Consider the following 19,561-nt stretch of genomic DNA (forward strand, 5'->3'; position numbering starts at 1 on the left):
GTTGCTTCATAATGTCATCAAGGACCATATTCACAATATATGCCACTGAAAGAGTAATGAGCAGTGCCACTTTAGGTTGAGGTACATGGCATGAAGACAAGTAGTGATATGGGACAGGGGAGGCGGTAACAATGAGCACACAGGGATAAATGAAATGCACAGAGTCTGGGAGCTTGGGGTAACACAGCCACAAGGGAAGAGAAGACAGGACCCATGTTAGTTCTTAGGACTGCTGTAACAAATTATTACAACTGGGTGCTAAAGAACCCAAAAAATTATTGTGTCACACTTCTGGAGGCACTTAGACATCTGAAGCCAAGCTGTTGGCAGGGCCACCTTTTGTCTCAAGAATTGAGTCTTCCTTTCTAACTTCGGGGAACTATAGCTATCCTTGATCTTCTTTGTCTTGAGACACATCATTGTCCCTTCATCACACAGCATTGTGTCTAAACTTCCCTCTTGGGATGCCTGGGTGGCTGAGTGGTTGAGCCCCTGCCTTTAGCCCAGGGAGTGATCCTGGAGTCCCAGGATTGAGTCCCACATCAGGCTCCCTACAGGGAGCCTGCTTCTCTCTCTCTCTGCCCCTCTCTGTCTCTGTCTGTCTGTCTGTCTCTCTCTCTCTGTCTCTCATGAATAAATAAATAAAATGTTTTTAAAAATAATAATAAACAAACTTCCCTCATCTCAATAGGACAACAGGGATTGAATTGGGGTTTACCTGAAACCAGTATGACAACCAACTTAATTACATCTGCAAAGATCCTATTGCCCAAAATAGGTTAAGTTACAGGCACTGAGGATTAGGACTTGAACATCATTGAGACACGTTCTGTAACTTGGAACACGGCTAAAAGCACTAGGTTGTTAAATGTCACTGAGGGGTTAAAGTGCACTACACATTTTAAGGTTGGGTGGGTGTATGCAGGGACATTAAGGGTATGAGCCCTAGTGTTGAGGGAATGAGAAGGTAAAGGAAATCATGAGAAAGAAGGGGATAGTGGATGACAAATTAATGGGCAAAGGGAGTTCAAAGGCAAGATTGGGTAAAAGACATATGCAACTTTATTGCCTGTGATGGGTCAAAGAACATATGGGTGGAAGGGGGATAGTTACTTGTGAATGCAGTCCTGGGAGTGTTCAGTGTTGCAACGAGAGATGAAGGATGGGGAGAACAGATGATACCTGGGGAACAGAGTGTATGTGGGTGGAGGGGGATCATCAGAGCTGGGAGAAGAGTGGGCATCAGTAGGCCAAAGGGTCCATGAGAAAGTCAGGCAGTGTAGGGTTGTGGGTAATGAGTGTAGGGTCATGAGGAAACGAAGGACTCTGTTAAATGATGGGTCAGATATTGATAATGGACATAAGAGACACGATAAATGGGCTAAAATCATTGGAATTGGGTGGGGAAAGGACAAATGGCATTGGAGGAGGAGAAAAGAATACATGGAGGTTCTTGGGACAATGGAAGGAAGAGAGCTCTAGAATCAGACAAGAAGGGTTTATTGGTATAGAGGTCTGAAACACACTTCATGGACTTAGAAGAGCAATGAAGACTAGGAGAGTCCTTTGCAGACAAAGAGTTTTCACGGAAATGTAAAGGTCACAGAGGTGAAGACCTTAAGGTCACAATGGGAGATAAAGAGGAAGGAGGGGAGGGATGGAGCTGGGGGTGGTAGAAATTGTAGGGGCACATTTGGAGGTCACTATTCATTCTCCTACTCATTAATTGTCTTATTTGTACTTGGTTCAAAACTGTGAAGTTTGTAATTCCAGCCATGGGGCAATAACCTTACTTATATAAAATGCCTAGTAGTTCCTTCAGTTGAATTGGCAGTAAAGAAGCACGGATAAAATTCTGAGTAAACAGGGAGACTCAACATCGTCTGTCTCCCTTGAGGATACCACGCACAAGTTGTGACCATGGAGGAGATCAGGTGGAAACCAGTACATTCAATGCCTCAGGAAACCTTGATTTTAAGCTTCTAGCGCCCTAAACAGAAAGCCCAGTTAAGCTCAATGAAATTCAGACTTTAAAAACAGAATTCTGTTTTTAGGACCTCCTAAATACTTGCAATTGGTTAAGATAGCTTTAGCAAACATACACGTAGGCATATCATCAATTGTATAATGAGAAATATCTAAATAAAGTTTAAAAATGCCCATGAATTACCCCCAGTGAGTAATAGTTTGTCCTTCAGACATACAGGTTGTGAGGTTGGGGTGGGGCTTCCGTTCTGCAATTTCAGAGTATAAAACACATAGACACTAAAATATTTTGTACTGGTTCAACATAAATACGTAATGGTTGGTTTACATAAATATTGTCCTATCACACTCATTGTCAGTGACATTGCATTCCTTAACCAATGCTGCATGAAACTGGCATTTTCACATCAGTAGAAGTGGATCGGAGCGGCGGAATATAAAACATATTCCACAGTGATTGTAAGCACAACACCCTCGTGCAAACACTCTTCCTTCTACGGTTACAAAATTGAATGTATCTGCCTCCTGTTACACACATCATGAAATATAGATCTTTGATTTGTACACATGTGACTTAACTGGGCGGCTCTGGGGAAGGAGATTGTTGTCCCATCATGACTTACATTCTTACACCGAATACACAATTTCTAAATGATTCCTCAAAAACAAAACAAACGGGACGCCTGGGTGGCTCAGTGGTTGAGCATCTGCCTTCGGCCCAGGGCGTAATCCTGGGGTTCCGGGATCAAGTCCCACATCAGGCTCCTTTCGGGGAGCCTGCTTCTCCCTCTGCCTATGTCTCTGCCTCTCTGTGTGTGTCTCTCATGAATAAATAAATAGAATCTTCTTTTTTTTAAAAAGCAGAACTAGAAAAAAAATAAAAGAATTTGTACATCATTTCATCCTTTTTTTAAGATTTTTTTTTTTTATTTGATAGAGTACAAGCATGTGAAGGAGCAGAGAGAGGGAGAAGCAGGCTCCCTGCTGAGGAGGGAGCCCAACTCCCAGCTCTATCCCTGGATCCCCACATCGTGACCCGAGCAGAAGGCAGATGCTTAATGTACTGAGCCAGCCAGGCGCCCTCATCCTTTCACCTTTTGACACCACACCAGACCACCTTTCCTTTGGACCGCTTTCTCACTTGGCCTAAACATCTTCCCCTGGGCAGAACCTGAGTATGATACGTTTCCTGACCCGCTCTGCCCACTTTTGCACATGCGCACCACAGACCAGTAGGACTCTGCCGTCAGTACCCCAGACTTCATCCTTGGTGTTGGCTCCCCAGAGCGCCTCCCCAGGATTGTCCACGAAGCACTGCACATGCACAGGGAATATTTGTGGTGCACACTGCCCCTCTCAGAGCCTAAACTTGTAGCTGTGTGCTCCTCTCTTCATCAGCCCTCCTCTCCAGAGCAGGACACCCAAAACCCATCTCAAGCAAGCCCACACACTTGAGTTCACAGGTCAGGCAAGGTGGGACCAGAGTCTATGGACAGACCAGTCCATCCCCTAACCAGCGTTGTTATCTCACCCAGAATTTGAACACACCCTCTCACTTCCTTATTGCTAAGACTTCACACATGCACATAAGAGAATACATGCGAAGCCCTCAAGAAGCTGGGTACAGCATCAGCCACAATGAAGAGGACCCCAGAGCGGGTGGGGATCACAGACTGGACATTAAGGATCACCTTGTGTAATATGAATGCATAAGATGTCCATGAGCGCAGCAGATCTTCTAAAGCTCCCGGATCCCTGTTTCAAACTTCAGTGCTAACATCATGGGCACAGAGCTTCAAAAGACCCGGAATTTGCATCGGGAATATCCCCTCTGCCTAAATGTGGCTTGCAGAGCCTATCAGACAATTGTCCCTTCAGATTTGGTCAAAAATGATCACTTAGACCATAACTGGCCCTCCACGGTTCTGCTGCCAGTCCCTGATCTTCGCTTCTCAGAATGGCTCAGAGAACAGAGAGTTCCTGGCAGCTCCAACTCTGGGTTGCATGAACTGCCATTCACATTTTCCTGAGCTCAGACTCAGACGAAGGAGAACAAAGGACTTACAATTTGGGGAGTCAGTTTACTTTCCGGTGAAAACAGTACTTCCAAGGTGACATAGAGCACGCCACCTTCCATTCCTGGAATGTCCACTAATAGTCCATACCTTTAATTTAACCAAATAGACCCATGTTTAGTGGCTCTACACTAGAGAATGCAGGCACCGCACACCTGAGCACCCTACCCCCACCATCTTATGTCAGCCCCAACAACTCCTGGTGAGTTCCCAGCAAAGAGTCTACTATTTACTTTTCTCTGTCCTGAGTTTCCTCTGTTGTGGATTCCCAATAAAGAACGCCAATCACCACCCTGAGGAACCACATTCTTTCTTCGCATTTTGGAGTTCACAGAAGGGAGTCTAGTCAATGTGCTGATGTCTGAGCAAGTCTCTGTGTGGAAAACAACGTGTATAGGTTACTGCAATGTTGATTGAGCATGAATTTTGTTCACAAGGAAGTTACAGTGCACCATGTTGGCAACTTCACATATACGATGCGATTTCGTCCCCATTACACCATCCAAGCTGGGCATTAGGTGTCCCATAATAACGAAGAAGATGTAGGTACTGGGCCCGACCTATGTGCTTCATCTTCTGTTTCCCTATTGTAACAACAACAACAAAAAAAGGTTTGTAGATTATAGGTGTGAAATAAGGATAAATGGAAAACTAGAGAAAGGGTAGATTAGTTCAGAGAGCTCTCATTGTTGTGTTTGTATTTTCTTAACAGGATAGAAACATGACTGTGTAAGTATATGCCTGTTTTCCTATAGTCTGTCCACTCTCGTTAGCAATATATATTCATTTTAACTCTTCCACATTGGGGTTACCTTGTATTTTCCTGAAACTTAGTTATTCTAGCAAATAGGAAGTGTCATCTCCCTGTAGTTTCCCCAATTTCCAGGAGGAGTGGTTCAAGAGAATGTGATATAGCTATATCCCTCTCTATCTACTATAATGTAATATTGTTTACGATATAGAAATATATCAGAATCTATTACATGTCATACGTACTATATAACGTCTATAATATCTATGTCTATCTATCTATAGATATCCGTATCCAAAATTCAGCCTTTAAAAAAACGACAGGCTTCCATTTGGGACAAAGTAGGTGAGCCTTGAGGATGTTAGGCAATAACAATAAGCCACACAAAACGGCAAATACTGTATTATCTCAATAATACCTGGAATCTGCGTTGAACTCATAAGAATAGAGTACAGTTGGGATGCCCGTGTGGCTCAGCAGTTGAGTGTCTGCCTTTGCTCAGGATGTGATCCTGGGGTCCAGGATCAAGTCCCACATTGGGCTCCTTCCAAGGAGCCTGCTTCTACCTATGTCTCTGCCTCTCTGTATCTAATGAATAAATAAAATCTGTTTTAAAAAGGATATAATACAATTGTGATGGTCAGGAAATGACTGAGGACAAAATAGGAGTTTTTGGTCAAATGGTACAAAATTTCAGGTATACAGGATGTACAGATTCTGGAAATCTGAGACTACACATAATTCTATGTCTATTATATTTGGAATTTGCTGAAAGAGTATATCTTAGGAGTTCTCAACACAAATTTATTAAAAATATCTAATAAAATATCCTAACTATAGGAGGTCAGAAGGATATTAATTAGCTGCATTGTTTTTCAATCAGGTCATAATGTATAGATATTTATATTTTGTAAGTTGAGCAACTACTGAATCTCCAGGAATGGAAAATAGGAATCTAGATGAAAGGGTCATGAAGGGCAGCCCTGGTGGCGCAGAGGTTTAGCGCCGCCTGCAGCCCAGGGCATGATCTGGAGACCCTGGATTGAGTCCCACGTTAGGCTCTCTGCATGGAGCCTGCTTCTCTCTCTGCCTGTGTCTCTGCCTCTCTCTTTCTCTCTCTCTCTCTGCATCTCTATGAATAAATAAATAAAATCTTTAAAAAAAAACAAACCTTTAAAAAAAAAAAGAAAGAAAGAAAGGGTCATGAAGCACAGGATTTAATGTTAAACACAGAAATGAAGGGCAGCCGGGTGGCTCAGCGGTTTAGCACTGCCTTCGGCCCGGGGTGTGATCCTGGAGACCTGGGATTGAGTCTCACTTCAGGTTCCCTGCATGGAGCCTGCTTCTCCCTCTGGCTGTGTGTCTGCCTCTCTCTCTCTTTCGCTCTCTCTCTCTCTCTCTCTCTGTGTATTCTAATGAGTGAATAAATAAAATCTTTCAAAAAATTAGTTAACAACTATATACTGAAAAAAAAAAAAGCACAAATGAAGTTACTAAGATCTATAGTCCTTTGCTCCCATTTATCATATTGTGGGTTGGGGAATTGTGAGCACCAGCCCTGAAGAGATGAAAGGAAGAGCCACTCAGAATCTGATCTCCTCTAATCGGTCCTGGGAAGGGAAGAGATCCCAGAGCTAGGCCAGACCTGGACACAGCCTCAGAAGGGGGTAGATCTGGTTTGGGCTAGGGAGGGATCTGGCGGTAGACTCTGATATCTCTGCCTCTATCATTGCTAAGCCTGTCCTAAGAAATTCACCACACACAGTTCATATTAATTTAGTCTGGTCTAGTCTCTTTTATTTCTATTTTATAAAATAAAAGAAAAAGCAACTTAACATAAACAGAGTTTTCTGGGATGCGTATATTAGAAAGCTTTCCTTAAGAAGAATGTCAAATAAATGCTGCTGCCATGCTAATAAAAAAGTCTTTGGTCCATGGATGATCCATCAGGGATGACACCAGAACTCACAGGATAACACAGATGGGGAACTGGCCCAACTGAAGTAAAGTTCCCTGTGTACCACCTCTTCCTCACAATGACTCCACAATCCTGAATTCAGCAAGGTACCCACTTGCTCTAACCTAAATTTTCTGGATGTTCTGTATCATGAGTCTTCATCAGTTTTTCTTTCTTTTTTAAAAAAGATTTTATTTATTTATTCATGATAGACACATAGAGAGAGGCAGAGACATAGGCAGAGAGAGAAGCAGGCTTCCTGCATGGAGCCTGATGTGGGACTCCATCCCAGGACTCTGGGATCACAATCTGAGCTGAAGGCAGACACTCAACCGCTCAGCCACCCAGGTGTCCCTTCATCTGGTTTTCTTGTGACCAGATGCCACGGAAAGAAACAGGTTCTATCTGTTTATATCTGGACACCTGCTTGGTCAGTGTTGTTCACTTCCCTCCACATGATCTAATGAAAAAGAAAAATTACAATGATGGCAGACAGGGGTATAAAAATTGACAAACATACTCTCAAGGACATGAATCCTTGGGGTAGCTGTCATCTCAGAGAAGATCTTGGTGAGATATTGTTCCTATGAAGGTGTTGGCCTTTACTTGTGAGTGCACAGAATGACAACCAGAATGAGTCCTACACATGAAACATCTGAGGAACATCTGAATGCTGCATGGAGTTAGTCTATGTGTTCCATACAATGTATAGCAGAACAAGATCCAAAGCCTATAATGTTTGCGATGTATTTGTTGAGCTTCCTGCCCAATGGACATATGGGAACTGTGGTATTTATCTGCTCATGTAGAATCTGGCACAGGATATTGGAGCAGTCAATGGAAACTATGGCTGTGACTTAAAGCTTCACACACCTGGAATCTGGGGACTGATGGTGATGGCCTAGAAGACATCCAAGGGGCCAGAGTTGCCGATGGACACACCTCTGGACACAGTGAAACTGGAAAAGAGGGATGCCTCTCTGGCTCAGTGGTTGAGCATCTGCCTTTGGGTCAGGTTGTGATCCCAAGGTCCTGGGATCAAGTTTCACATCAGGCTTCCTGCAAGGAGCCTGCTTCTCCCTCTGCCTGTGTCTCTGCCTCTGTGTGTGTGTGTCTCTAGTGAATAAATAAATGTAATCTTTCAAACAGAAAGAGAAACTAGAAAAGAAGTCTCTATCCCAAACCATAGAGAAAATATTTCAAAGGCTCCCAAGGTATGTCAGGTGCCACTTGGAAGTTATGACCAGGGGACCCTGGGTAGCTTGGCCATTAGTGGCTGCCTTCGGCCCAGGGCGGGATCCTGGAGTCCCGGGATCAAAGAAATCAAAGGGATCCAGTTCCACATCAGGCTCCCTGCATGGAGCCTGCTTCTCCCTCTGCCTGTGTCTCTGCCTCTCTTTCTCTCTCTCTCTCTCTCTCTTTCTCCTTCTCCGTGCGTGGATTAAATATATAAGGATATATAAGGATTAAATATATAATTTTTTAAAACAAAAAACAAAGTATGACCAACAGGTAGCTACACTCCTATGACTGAGAAAAACCCTCTTAACTTGCCCTGCTTCTATTGCACTACAGGAAAAGAAAGGATGACATAAAAGATGTAGAATCCTGCAAGTTTGCAGTAAAAAGCTGGACCAGATTAATCTCTTAAAAGTGCTATAGGCTTAGTACATTCTGCTGTTAATCTGATACTTACTGGGATTTTTTTTTTCATTACATAGATTGTCATCTTATGACATCTTTAATGTTTTGAACATCTTTAATGTTTTTATGGTGTATGAACCTGTTTTTTTCTAATATGTATATATATTATTTAAAGATTTTTATTTATTCATGAGAGAGACACACAGAGACAGAAACAAGCAGAGGGAGAAGCAGGCTCCATGCAGGGAGCCCGATGTGGGACTCCATCCCGGGTCTCCAGGATCAGGCCCTGGGCTGAAGGGGGCGCTACACTGCTGAGCCACCTGTGCTGCCCCCAAAATATATATTGAAAATAAAGATCTTTCCCTCTTCATTTCTAGGGTTTCTATGTAGTAAGCACTCTCTGATGTTGAGGAAGTGTCAATTTCGGGGTGAAGACGTTACCACATTCTTTACGTTTGTTCCAGGTGTCTCCAGGCTGTATTCTCTAATTTATACTGGTGGTGGCTCTAGTTAATGATTTGGCTATATTCTCTACATTTGTAGGGCTTCTCCCCTGCATGTATTGTCCTCCATGGAGGGAGACTTGAAATCCAGACAAACATTTTGCCACATATTTTTTACATTTTTAGGATTTCTCCCAGTATGAATGTACAAGTGTTCAAGTGGTGCTTAGGTTGTAGTTCTGTTTAAAGGCTTTGCTTATATTCTCTGCATTTGTGGGGTTTCTCCCCAGGTATTCATACTGTGATATCAAGGAAAGTCTGAGCAATAATTAAAGGCTTGAGCAAACTCCTTACGTTGTAAGGTTCCTTCCCAGTTTGTATTCTCTGATGCAAGAAAGGTTGGAGTGCTTATTAAAGGTTTTGCCATTTTATTTACCTTTTTGAGGTTTCTCCCCAGTACTCCGGATAGAGACTTTGCACATTCCTTTCATCTGTAAGGTTTTCTCCACTATACACTTTTGGATGTCAAAATATTTGAATACAGGTTAAGGGCCTTGCCACATTCCTTATATATGTAAAGTTATTCACAGTATAAAGACTTTTTCTTGAGTGAGTTATGAAGACTGTTTAAAAACTTTGCCACAAAAAAAAAAAAAAAAAAAAAAACTTTGCCACATTTGCTTCATTTGTAAGTCTTCTCTCTGGGAGAGAATCAATGATATTTAGTAAACTTTGAGCTTTGATAGAAGACTTCCCCACATTTATTTATTTTATACTGGTTCTGTAGAAACTGAATTCTCTGGTATTTATTAGGATTTGACCCATGGTTAATATTTTCCCCAGATTCATTGCATTGCTAAATGCCATCCCCATGGCAAATACCTTGGTAATTGTTGAAGTTAGAGTCCTCACTAAAGATCTTCCTAAGTTCACAATGCATGAACACTGGCTCCAAATTACCTACTTTGTGATACTACGGAATAGGGATGGGTGGATCAAGACCTTCCCATGAATATCAAAGTTGGAGACTTTGGAACAAAGAGGAATTATTTGTGGGTGAAAGGATAATTAATAAACCCTCAAAACAGGACTTCTCGAATTGATATTTAGAAATTTTATCTTCAGGGACACCTGGGTGCCTCAGCAGTGGAGCACCTGCCTTCCACCCAGGGCATGATCCTAGAGTCCTGGATTCGAGTTCCACATCAGGCTCCCTGCATGGAGCCTGCTTCTCTCTCTGCCTATGTCTCTGCCTCTGTCTTTGTCTCTCATGAAAATAAATGAAATATTTTTTAAAAAACGGAGAGATTTTATCTCCATTTGTAAATTTCTAGTAATCAGAAATATTTGAATAATTAATCCAATTCTATTTTTGAAATGATTTGAACGATTATTTTCAGCATTGACTATGTGACTTTCCAGGTTTTCCAAATTTTGTTTTGGAGCATATGTATGTTTAAAACGTGGTTTGGGTCCTGGCATTCATAAAGACATTGTTCTGGGGATCCCCGGGTGGCGCAGCGGTTTGGCGCCTGCCTTTGGCCCAGGGCGCGATCCTGGAGACCCGGGATCGAATCCCACATCGGGCTCCCGGTGCATGGAGCCTGCTTCTCCCTCTGCCTGTGTCTCTGCGCCTCTCTCTCTCTATCTGTGACTATCATAAATAAATAAAAAAAAAAAATTAAAAAAAAAAAGACATTGTTCTGCAAACATAGCTGTCATAAAGTAAGATTTTTCCCCCAAATGTTTTAGATCCTTGATCTCTCCTGGCAGTAAGGATTTCATTATGGGTAAGTACTCCAGTTTCGTTCTATCCATCATAATATTCCTTCTCCTCTTCCCACTCCCCCCTCATCTTCCCAGTCTTTCACTAACTCAATTCTCATGGCCACAGTTTCCATATCGTCCCAATATAACCCACCCCATGGAAAGAATCTTTGTCTGTCTTTGTCCATAAGCCCAAAGTGTGATGAAAAGGCATAACTGAAAGAGATTAGATTATTCCACTTACTATACTTATGTGCATATACTATAAGGTGCTAATGTAAAAAATTGATGCCCATCACAGGACATGAGCAGATTAGAGGAATAAAAGCACCAAGACTTTGCTCCTCCATGGAGAAACAAACTGATGAGACTGCCTTTTGGAGTGCTCCAGAATCCAGCTGGGAGAACACAGTACCCCCAAGGAAACACAAAATGAAGAAGAACCATATGAAAGAGGGACAAAAAGGTTTTTATGCTTGCTCACCACTCACCTGGCACTGCATGGCAAGATTGTGAGAAAACTCTCAACTCTGCTCAGGAAAGAAGACATGAGTGACCTGTGTGGGCCGTGATCTACTTCATTGCAGCTGCCTGAGGGGACTTGATTCTGTCACACATGACAGCAAGGGCAGAAGGAATGGCAGCATATTAAGTATTTCTGCAAACACCAGAGAGATGGCAGAGCTAAAATCAAACATCAGGGAGAGAAATGTATCATATTCTAAATAGGAACCAACAAACATTTCCTTAATTGGGAAATTACAAAATCTCAGACTTTATATGCCCTCAGAATATGTTGAATAGGATTCAGAATTTACTAGCACAACTGACTTTGTCTTCTTCTATACAAAGCAAATTCAGAAAGCCTGGGACCTCAGGCTGGTTTTTATATTCCCAAATATGGGTGGCTCAGTTGGTTGGGCAACCCACTCCTGGTTTCACTCTGGTCATGATCTGGGGCTCATGGGACTCAGCCCCCACGTCAGGCTCCATGCTCAGTGAGGAGTCTGCTTGATATTCTCTCCCTCTCGCTTTGCCCCTACCCTGCCTCTATCCCTGCTCCTCTCTCTCTCTCTTTGGGTGGCTCAGTTGGAAGTGTTGGACTCTGATTTTGGCTCAAGTCATAATCTGAGGGGTGTGAGATCAAGCTCCCATCAAGCTCTGTGCTCAGCAGGGAGTCTGCTGAGGTTTCTCTCTCTCCCTTGCCTTTGTCCTTCTCCCCATGCTCACTCTCTCTCAAGTAAATAGATGGGTTTTTTAAATAAATACACAAATACGTACAAAATATTTTTAATAAAATAAATAAATCTGGGCAGCCCCTGTGGCGCAGCAGTTTAGTGCCACCTGCAGCTCAGGGCATGATCCTGGAGACCCTGGATCAGGTCCCACGTCAGGCTCTCTGCATGGAGCCTGCTTCTCCCTCTGCCTGTGTCTCTGCCTCTCATTCTCTCTCTGTGTCTCTATGAATAAATAAATAAATAATCTTTTAAAAAAAAAAAAAAAAAAAAAAATAAAATAAATAAATCTTAAAAAAATAAATTCTCAAAACAGTGCAACACCCTAAAGGCATACAAAAAAACAGAAAAACATGTTCCAGTTGAAAGAACAAGATAAAACTCCAAAACTGACCATAAATGTATATATAACTAGTCATCACCTGACAAAGAATTCAAAATAAACATCATGACAATGCTCATAAAGGAAAAAGAGAAGATCAATAGTTTTCCTGATATCCTATAGTTACCTACGCATGACCTAAATAAAAATTCAAACTGACAGCAAGTATGCAAATAGTAAAACAAAAATTGGGAGCAAAAGTGTCCAGTAAGTGTATTTTAAAAACCTGCAAGAGATGGGTGCCTGGCTGGCTCAGTCAGTAGAGCATGTGACTCTTGATGTCATATACTCATATATTCTTTACCTTTGAGGCAACAAGATGGCATCTGGTCTATAGAACCACTATCAATACTGTGTGTTTCTCCAAAATAAATTGTAAACTGAAGGTGTCAACAGGATACATCCATGTTTAAGGACTGAATTCATATCATACTACATAAGTTGTGTATATTTGTTACCTGGAATGTTGTGTGGGTTAGAAATGCACCATCATATTCTAATGTGAATTAGAATTTCAGAACAGTGATTTGGAGTTCTTGTTAAAAATGCAGGCTCCGATTCAGGAGTTAGGATGGGCACTGAGTCTACATTTCTAACAAGGAATTAGCCTATACATAAAGGAATACACTTTTAAATAACAAAGAGGTAGAATTCCGAGGAAAGATTTATCCCAGAACATGAAATGAATGGGTTTTATTACAATTATAGGTTTTACAGGTTAAAGTGAGAAAGGCAACAACAATACTTTCTGAGCATTACTAATTACTAGATTCTAGAAGTTTCCATAGATCAACACACACACACACACACACACACACAAATAGTCTAGGAGATCAAACATATTCGTCCTCTTTTGTAAAAAAAAAGATTTTTATGTATTTATTTGATACACAGAGAGAGCACAGCAAGGGGAGCAGCAGGCAGAGGGAGAGGGAGAAGCAGGCTCCGCACTGAGCACGAAGCTTGATGCGGAGCTTGATCTCAGGACCCTGAGATCATGACCTGAGCCCAAGTTAGATGCTTAACCAACTGAGCCACCCACCTGCCTCTCTTCCTCTTTTGAGACAATTTTGTCACACATTCAGTAAATGTAAAAAACCAGATTTTAACCTAAGATCTCTGACCTAGAATTTATCTACCAGAGATCCAATCAATATAGAGACTGCTGTAAAATTATGTTCATGACAGTTTTCTTTTTTTTCTTTTTTTTTAAACTTTTATTTATTTATGATAGTCACACACACAGAGAGAGAGAGAGAGAGAGAGAGGCAGAGACATAGGCAGAGGGAGAAGCAGGCTCCATGCACTGGGAGCCCGACGTGGGAAACAATCCCGGGTCTCCAGGATCACGCTCTGGGCCAAAGGCAGGCACCAAACTGCTGCACCACCCAGTGATCCCCATGACAGTTTTCAAACCTGAGATCAGTGATGAAAACAAGAAGATATCCACAGAAAACTGATCTACCTTTTACATTTTATGCACACACATAAACTTTTATTTATTTATTTATTTATTTATTTTAATATTTTATTTATTTATTTTGGAAATAGCACAGGGGGAGGAGCAGAGGGAGAGGGACATGCAGACTCCATGAGCACACAGCCCAATGTGAGGCTCTATCCCATACCCCTGAGATCACAATCTGAGCTGATCAAAAGTTGGATGCTTAACCAACTGAGCCACCAGGTGCCTCACACACCTAAACTTTTCAAAAGTACTACACACATTAAAATTGATAGAGTAGAATATTGTCTTGATGACTTAGGACCTATTCTCAATGGCACAAAATTTATAAATCTATTTGTGGATAATTATGTCTCTGTCATTTATTCACAATCTGAACATATATTCAGAATGCTATAAAGAAAACAGCTAATATTTCTGAGTCTTTTATATCATTGAAATTTTTTTAATTTTTTTTATTTATTTATGATAGTCACAGAGAGAGAGAGGAGAGAGAGAGAGAGAGAGGCAGAGACACAGGCAGAGGGAGAAACAGGCTCCATGCACTGGGAGCCCGATGTGGGATTTGATCCCGGGTCTCCAGGATCGCGCCCTGGGCCAAAGGCAGGCGCCAAACCGCTGCGCCACCCAGGGATCCCCGAAATTTTTTTGTTTCAGTCATCATTTGTGTTATATCTTAGGATTGTTTTTAAAGATTAATTGATTGATTCATTGATTCATGAGAGGCACAGAGAGAAAGAGAGAGAGGCAGAGACACAGGCAGAGGGGGACGCAGGCTCCATGCAGGGAGCCCGATGTGGGACTCCCTCTGCCTACATCTCTATCTCTCTCTGTGTGTCTCTCTTGAATTAATAAATGCAATCTTTAAAGAGATAAAAATTAATCAAATCAAATCAAATCCAGAGTTGAGGGCTGTCTGGGTGGCTCAGAGGTTCAGCGCCTACTTCAGCCCAGGGCATGATTCCTGTCCAGGGATTGAGTCCATCGGACTCCTTGCATGGAGCCTGCTTCTCCTCCCTCGGCCTGTGTCTCTGCCTCTCTTCCTGTGTCTCTCATGGGTAAATAAACAAAATCTTGAAAAAAAAATATGGGATCCTGGGTGGCTCAGAGGTTGAGCATCTGCTTTAGGCCCAGGCCTGATCCCGGGATCCTGGGATCGAATCCCATGTCTAGCTCCCCGTGGGGAACCCGCTTCTCCTTCTGCCTCTCTCTCTCTCTGTGTCTCTCGTGAATAAATAAATCTTTAACAACAACAAAAAAAATCCAGAGTTGGTTAGTAGCTCAGTAAGAGAAAAGCTTTGCGAAATCTGCACCTTCTTAACCTTCAGAAATGTGCACCGAATCATAATGAGGCTTTTTCCAAAAAAGTCATAAATAAAAGAGGTTTCTGCCTCCTGCAAGACATTGGGAAGTATATGTCGAGGGCACTTTCTATCCACATAGAGTTAGAAGAAGCCCCAGTGAGAAAATGATGTGCCTGTCCATCCAGGGAAATCTGTGTCTCCAGATATTGTCTGCTTCAATTCAGGGAAACCTTTTCCCTCAGATCACCAGATGGTGTGCAGGTCCAGTCAGGGTTTGGTTCTTCCCTTCTTCCTCTCTTTCTTCCTCTTCTTTTTTTCAGATTTTATGTGTAATTTGCAACAGAGAAAGAGAGAACATGAGCAGGGGGAGTAGCAGATGGAGAGGGAGAAGCAGACTCCCCACCGAGCAGGGAGCAGGTTGAGGGTCTTGATCCTAGGATCCTAGGATCAGGACATGAGTCTGAAGGCAGACACGTAGCCATCTGAGCCACCAAGGTACCCTGATGCTTTCTTTAGACCTGTCACTTGGATACAAGAGTTTATTCCCTGCAGTTTGGGAGCAGTGTAGGTTGTTCAAGGGGACCGTGTGACTATTTCTTCAGTGGCCTTACCTAAAAGACAGTAGCAGAAATGGCTCTGAGGCCAGGGGGATTCACCAAGCCACATGGTCCAGTTGATGGCTATAATTGAGTGTGGGCAATATTTTTGTCTCTATGTTTCTGAGTGAGCACTCCAAGGTCATTTCCTTCCCCCTTATATCCAAAGAAGAAAAAGGGAAGTTGATAATTAGGATATCTGAAGGTACGGACTCTTTTAGACTTTTTTTTTTTTTTTTTTTTAAGTAAAACATATACAGAGAGAGACCTGAAAGGGAAGTTTGAAATCCAACTTTGACAATAACTAGCAAAGTCCAAGAAATCCTCAAAGTTGCTGCTTAGTTTTAACTTTGGGGAAATTCAAGATGCCTTGAAGTCTGCCCAAATCTAAATCTATTCCCTATTCTGAAAGCAGGTACCTTAAATATCTAAGCTAAGTGTGAGCAACCTGTAGAGAATTTTGGGGAGGTTGAGGGGGGACTTTAAGTCTCCTCAGGGCAAAAGTTTTAAGGGATAGATAATGTCTGCATGTAAAGTAGCTTGAGAAGGGAGCAAAGAAGCAAATGACCTACACATCATAACAAAGAAGAGCTTGCAGAAAACTTTATGTCATTCTTATTAGCCTTTAAGATTTGTGACAAACAGGAAGGACCTACCATGTAACCTGGAGGCATTATTGACCAGGTGTATTGCCATTCCTCCGAAGTGAAGGCAAAAAGAAACTGGCTACCCTTATCAACTGGAATACTTAGAAATGAACTGCATAGGGCAGCCCCCGGTGGTGCAGCGGTTTGGTGCCGCCTGCAGCCCAGGGTGTGATCCTGGAGACCCTGGATCGAGTCGCAGGTCAGGCTCTCCGTATAATGCCTGCTTCTCCCTCTGCCTGTGTCTCTGCCTCTCTCTCTGTCTCTCTGTGTCTCTCATGAATGAATAAAGAAAATCTTCAAAAAAAAAAAAAAGGAAAGAAATGAACTGCATAGATGAGTTTCAGTGAAAAATTTGCTTTCAATGGGAATGGATGTCACTAGTACATGAGGGTTAGGAACAACCGGATGCAGACAGAAAACAATGTTATTGGTTTCTCAGAAATACTGGGAAAACCTCCATCCTCACAATTTGGGTTTTCTCACAGGTAAAATAGGGATGTTATAGGAAGTGACTTAGGACAGAAGGAGGCCCTGAGCCTTGTAATCCTGTTATGTGCTTGACGCCCTGAAGGGTTATTTTAAGTGTAGGGTATTGAATAATTCTAGACAGGTATTTTGAGGATCTAGTTGAATCTTGATCTGAAGGGCACTGTGGATTGGGCCAATATCGGTTGAACATTTTCCTCATAAAGAGGATGGTAGTGGGGACTCCTGGGTGGCTCAGCGGTTGAGCATTTGCCTTTGGCCAGGTCATGATCTGGGGATCCTGAGATCAAATCCCACATCAGACTCCCCTCAGGGAGCCTGCCTCTCCCACTGCCTATGTCTCTGCCTCTTTCTATGTGTGTGTCTCATGAATGAATAAACAAAAAAGTGGCTGCCTTCGGCCCAGGGTGTAATCGTGGAGACCCGGGATGGAGTCCCATGCCGGGCTCCCTGCATGGTGCCTGCTTCTCCCTCTGCCTGTGTCTCTGCCTCTCTGTCTCTCTCTGTCTCTCCCTGTCTCTCTTGATGAAATAAATAAAATTAAAAAAAGTAAGTTCCTTTGGAAAGATCAAAGAAGGCAGTTGTGGCCATTGAAGTTCGTGATTACTTCCGGTTAAGTCAGTCCATTTCTGTTCAAATGCCCACGAGGAGGGAAAGTATTTTTCAAACATAAGTGTCTCTTCCTTCAGTTGGAATAGAGGAGTAGTATCTAGAAGTAAGATCAAGGCCATATCAGATCAAGCCCATCTCTTCCCGCTGGGTTTGCAATTGACTACCCGTAGTAGGGCAGAAAAGCTCCTTGCCAACTCCATTTTAGTGAGGCATTCCATTACTCATTTTCACAGTTGGAAGGGAAAATTTGCTTTGTTCAGGAGGTTGGCAGATGGAGACCATGGTGGATTTATGTCCAAAGACACTCTATTAACCAGACTAAGCAGGAAGTCCTTCAGGGGAAGGAACATAGGAGTAGTGAGCATTGACATGCAGGGGAAGCAGTGCTTAATCGTTCTTGGTATGATCTCAAGGAGACCTGCTGGCATCAGGGAAGGCCACTTTCTAGTATGGTCAAACTTGATCTTCCAGAATCATCGGGTTCCTTGTTTCCCCCACATCGGAGGTCTGTTGAAATCTCAAGAAGCTACAATGAGTCAAGCCTTCAGCTGGAGAGCATAGGGGAGTGAGTTAGACTTATGTAGCCAGGAGTGCTCGGCATAGCTAGAGTCTGAAAAAGTCTACATCTGGAAAATAACATAGATATTTTATTAATACAGTATATATTGAGCTTTTACTCTGTGCACACACATGATATTTTGCTGGGACCTTAGGAACATGTGAGTTAATCCTCATAATACTTTAGTGAACTCTCATAACACTCACAGTTGGTACTAAGTGTTTCATATTTTCCCTGAGAATGTAGATACCGGGCACCGCCTTTCTGTTTCTTTTTCTTCCTTAACATTGGTTGTATAAAATAGGAGCTAAATATTGATTGGAGGGGATCCCTGGTGGCCCATCGGTTTGGCACCTGCCTTTGGCCCAGGGTGCGACCCTGGAGTCCCGGGATCGAATCCCACGTCGGGCTCCCAGTGCATGGAGCCTGCTCTTCCCTCTGCCTATGTCTCTGCCTCTCTCTCTCTCTCTCTCTGTGACTATCATAAATAAATTTAAAAATTAAAGAAAAATAAATATTGATTGGAGAAATATACAAAAGCATAAACCAGAACATCTGAAGAAGTTCTCATTATTCACTAAGAATCAAATTGGCATAAGATAAACATGAAAATCAAATTTAGCTGAGTGAAGTAAGTCAGTAGGAGAAGGACAAACAGGGATCCCTGGGTGGCGCAGCGGTTTGGCGCCTGCCTTTGGCCCAGGGCATGATCCTGGAGACCCGGGATCGAGTCCCACGTCGGGCTCCCGGTGCATGGAGCCTGCTTCTCCCTCTGCCTCTGTCTCTGCCTCTCTGTCTCCCTCTGTGTGACTATCATGAATAAATAAATAAAATCTTAAAAAAAAAAAAAAAAAAGGAGAAGGACAAACATTATATGTTCTCATTCATTTGGGGAATATAAATAATAGTGAAAGGGAATAGAAGGGAAGGGAGAAGAAATGTGTGGGAAATATCAGAAAGGGAGACAGAACGTAAAGACTGCTAACTCTGGGAAACGAACTAGGGGTGGTAGAAGGGGAGGAGGGCGGGGGGTGGGAGTGAATGGGTGACGGGCACTGGGGGTTATTCTGTATGTTAGTAAATTGAACACCAATAAAAAATAAAAAAAAAAAAGAAAATCAAATTTAAACCATACATATGGATACTCTTCATAGAATGGAGTGTTGCAAGGACTGGCAAAGTAATGGATATATGTCTTTGAGACGAAGAAGGTTGAAGTCTGGGAACTCCAAGGGAAGAAATTCAACTCACAGGGAAGAAGAAAACGAGGAAATATTTGATAAACAAATATCATCTAGGCCACTCAAAAACAATAGGCCATAGAGAACTTTTCTCTCTCTCTTTTTTTTTTTTTTTTAAGATTTTATTTATTTATTTATGAGAGACACAGAAAGAGGCAGGCAGAGACATAGGCAGAGGGAGAAGCAGGCTCCATGCAGGGAGCCTGATGTGGGATTCGATCCTGGGTCTCCAGGATCACGCCCTGGGCTGAAGGCAGATGCTCAACCGCTGAGCCACCCAGGCATCCCGAGAACTTTTCTCAAACAGGCCTAACTATGTTCCTCCCTGTTTCTCAAACTTAGTTTATATAATAATGTAGTTACATATGGTGATAGCTTTCTGCCTGGGATAGGTTCTCTCTCTAAATT

Source organism: Canis lupus, chromosome 1 (genome assembly GCF_048164855.1).
Source record: "Canis lupus baileyi chromosome 1, mCanLup2.hap1, whole genome shotgun sequence".
Taxonomy (NCBI): Eukaryota; Metazoa; Chordata; class Mammalia; order Carnivora; family Canidae; genus Canis; species Canis lupus.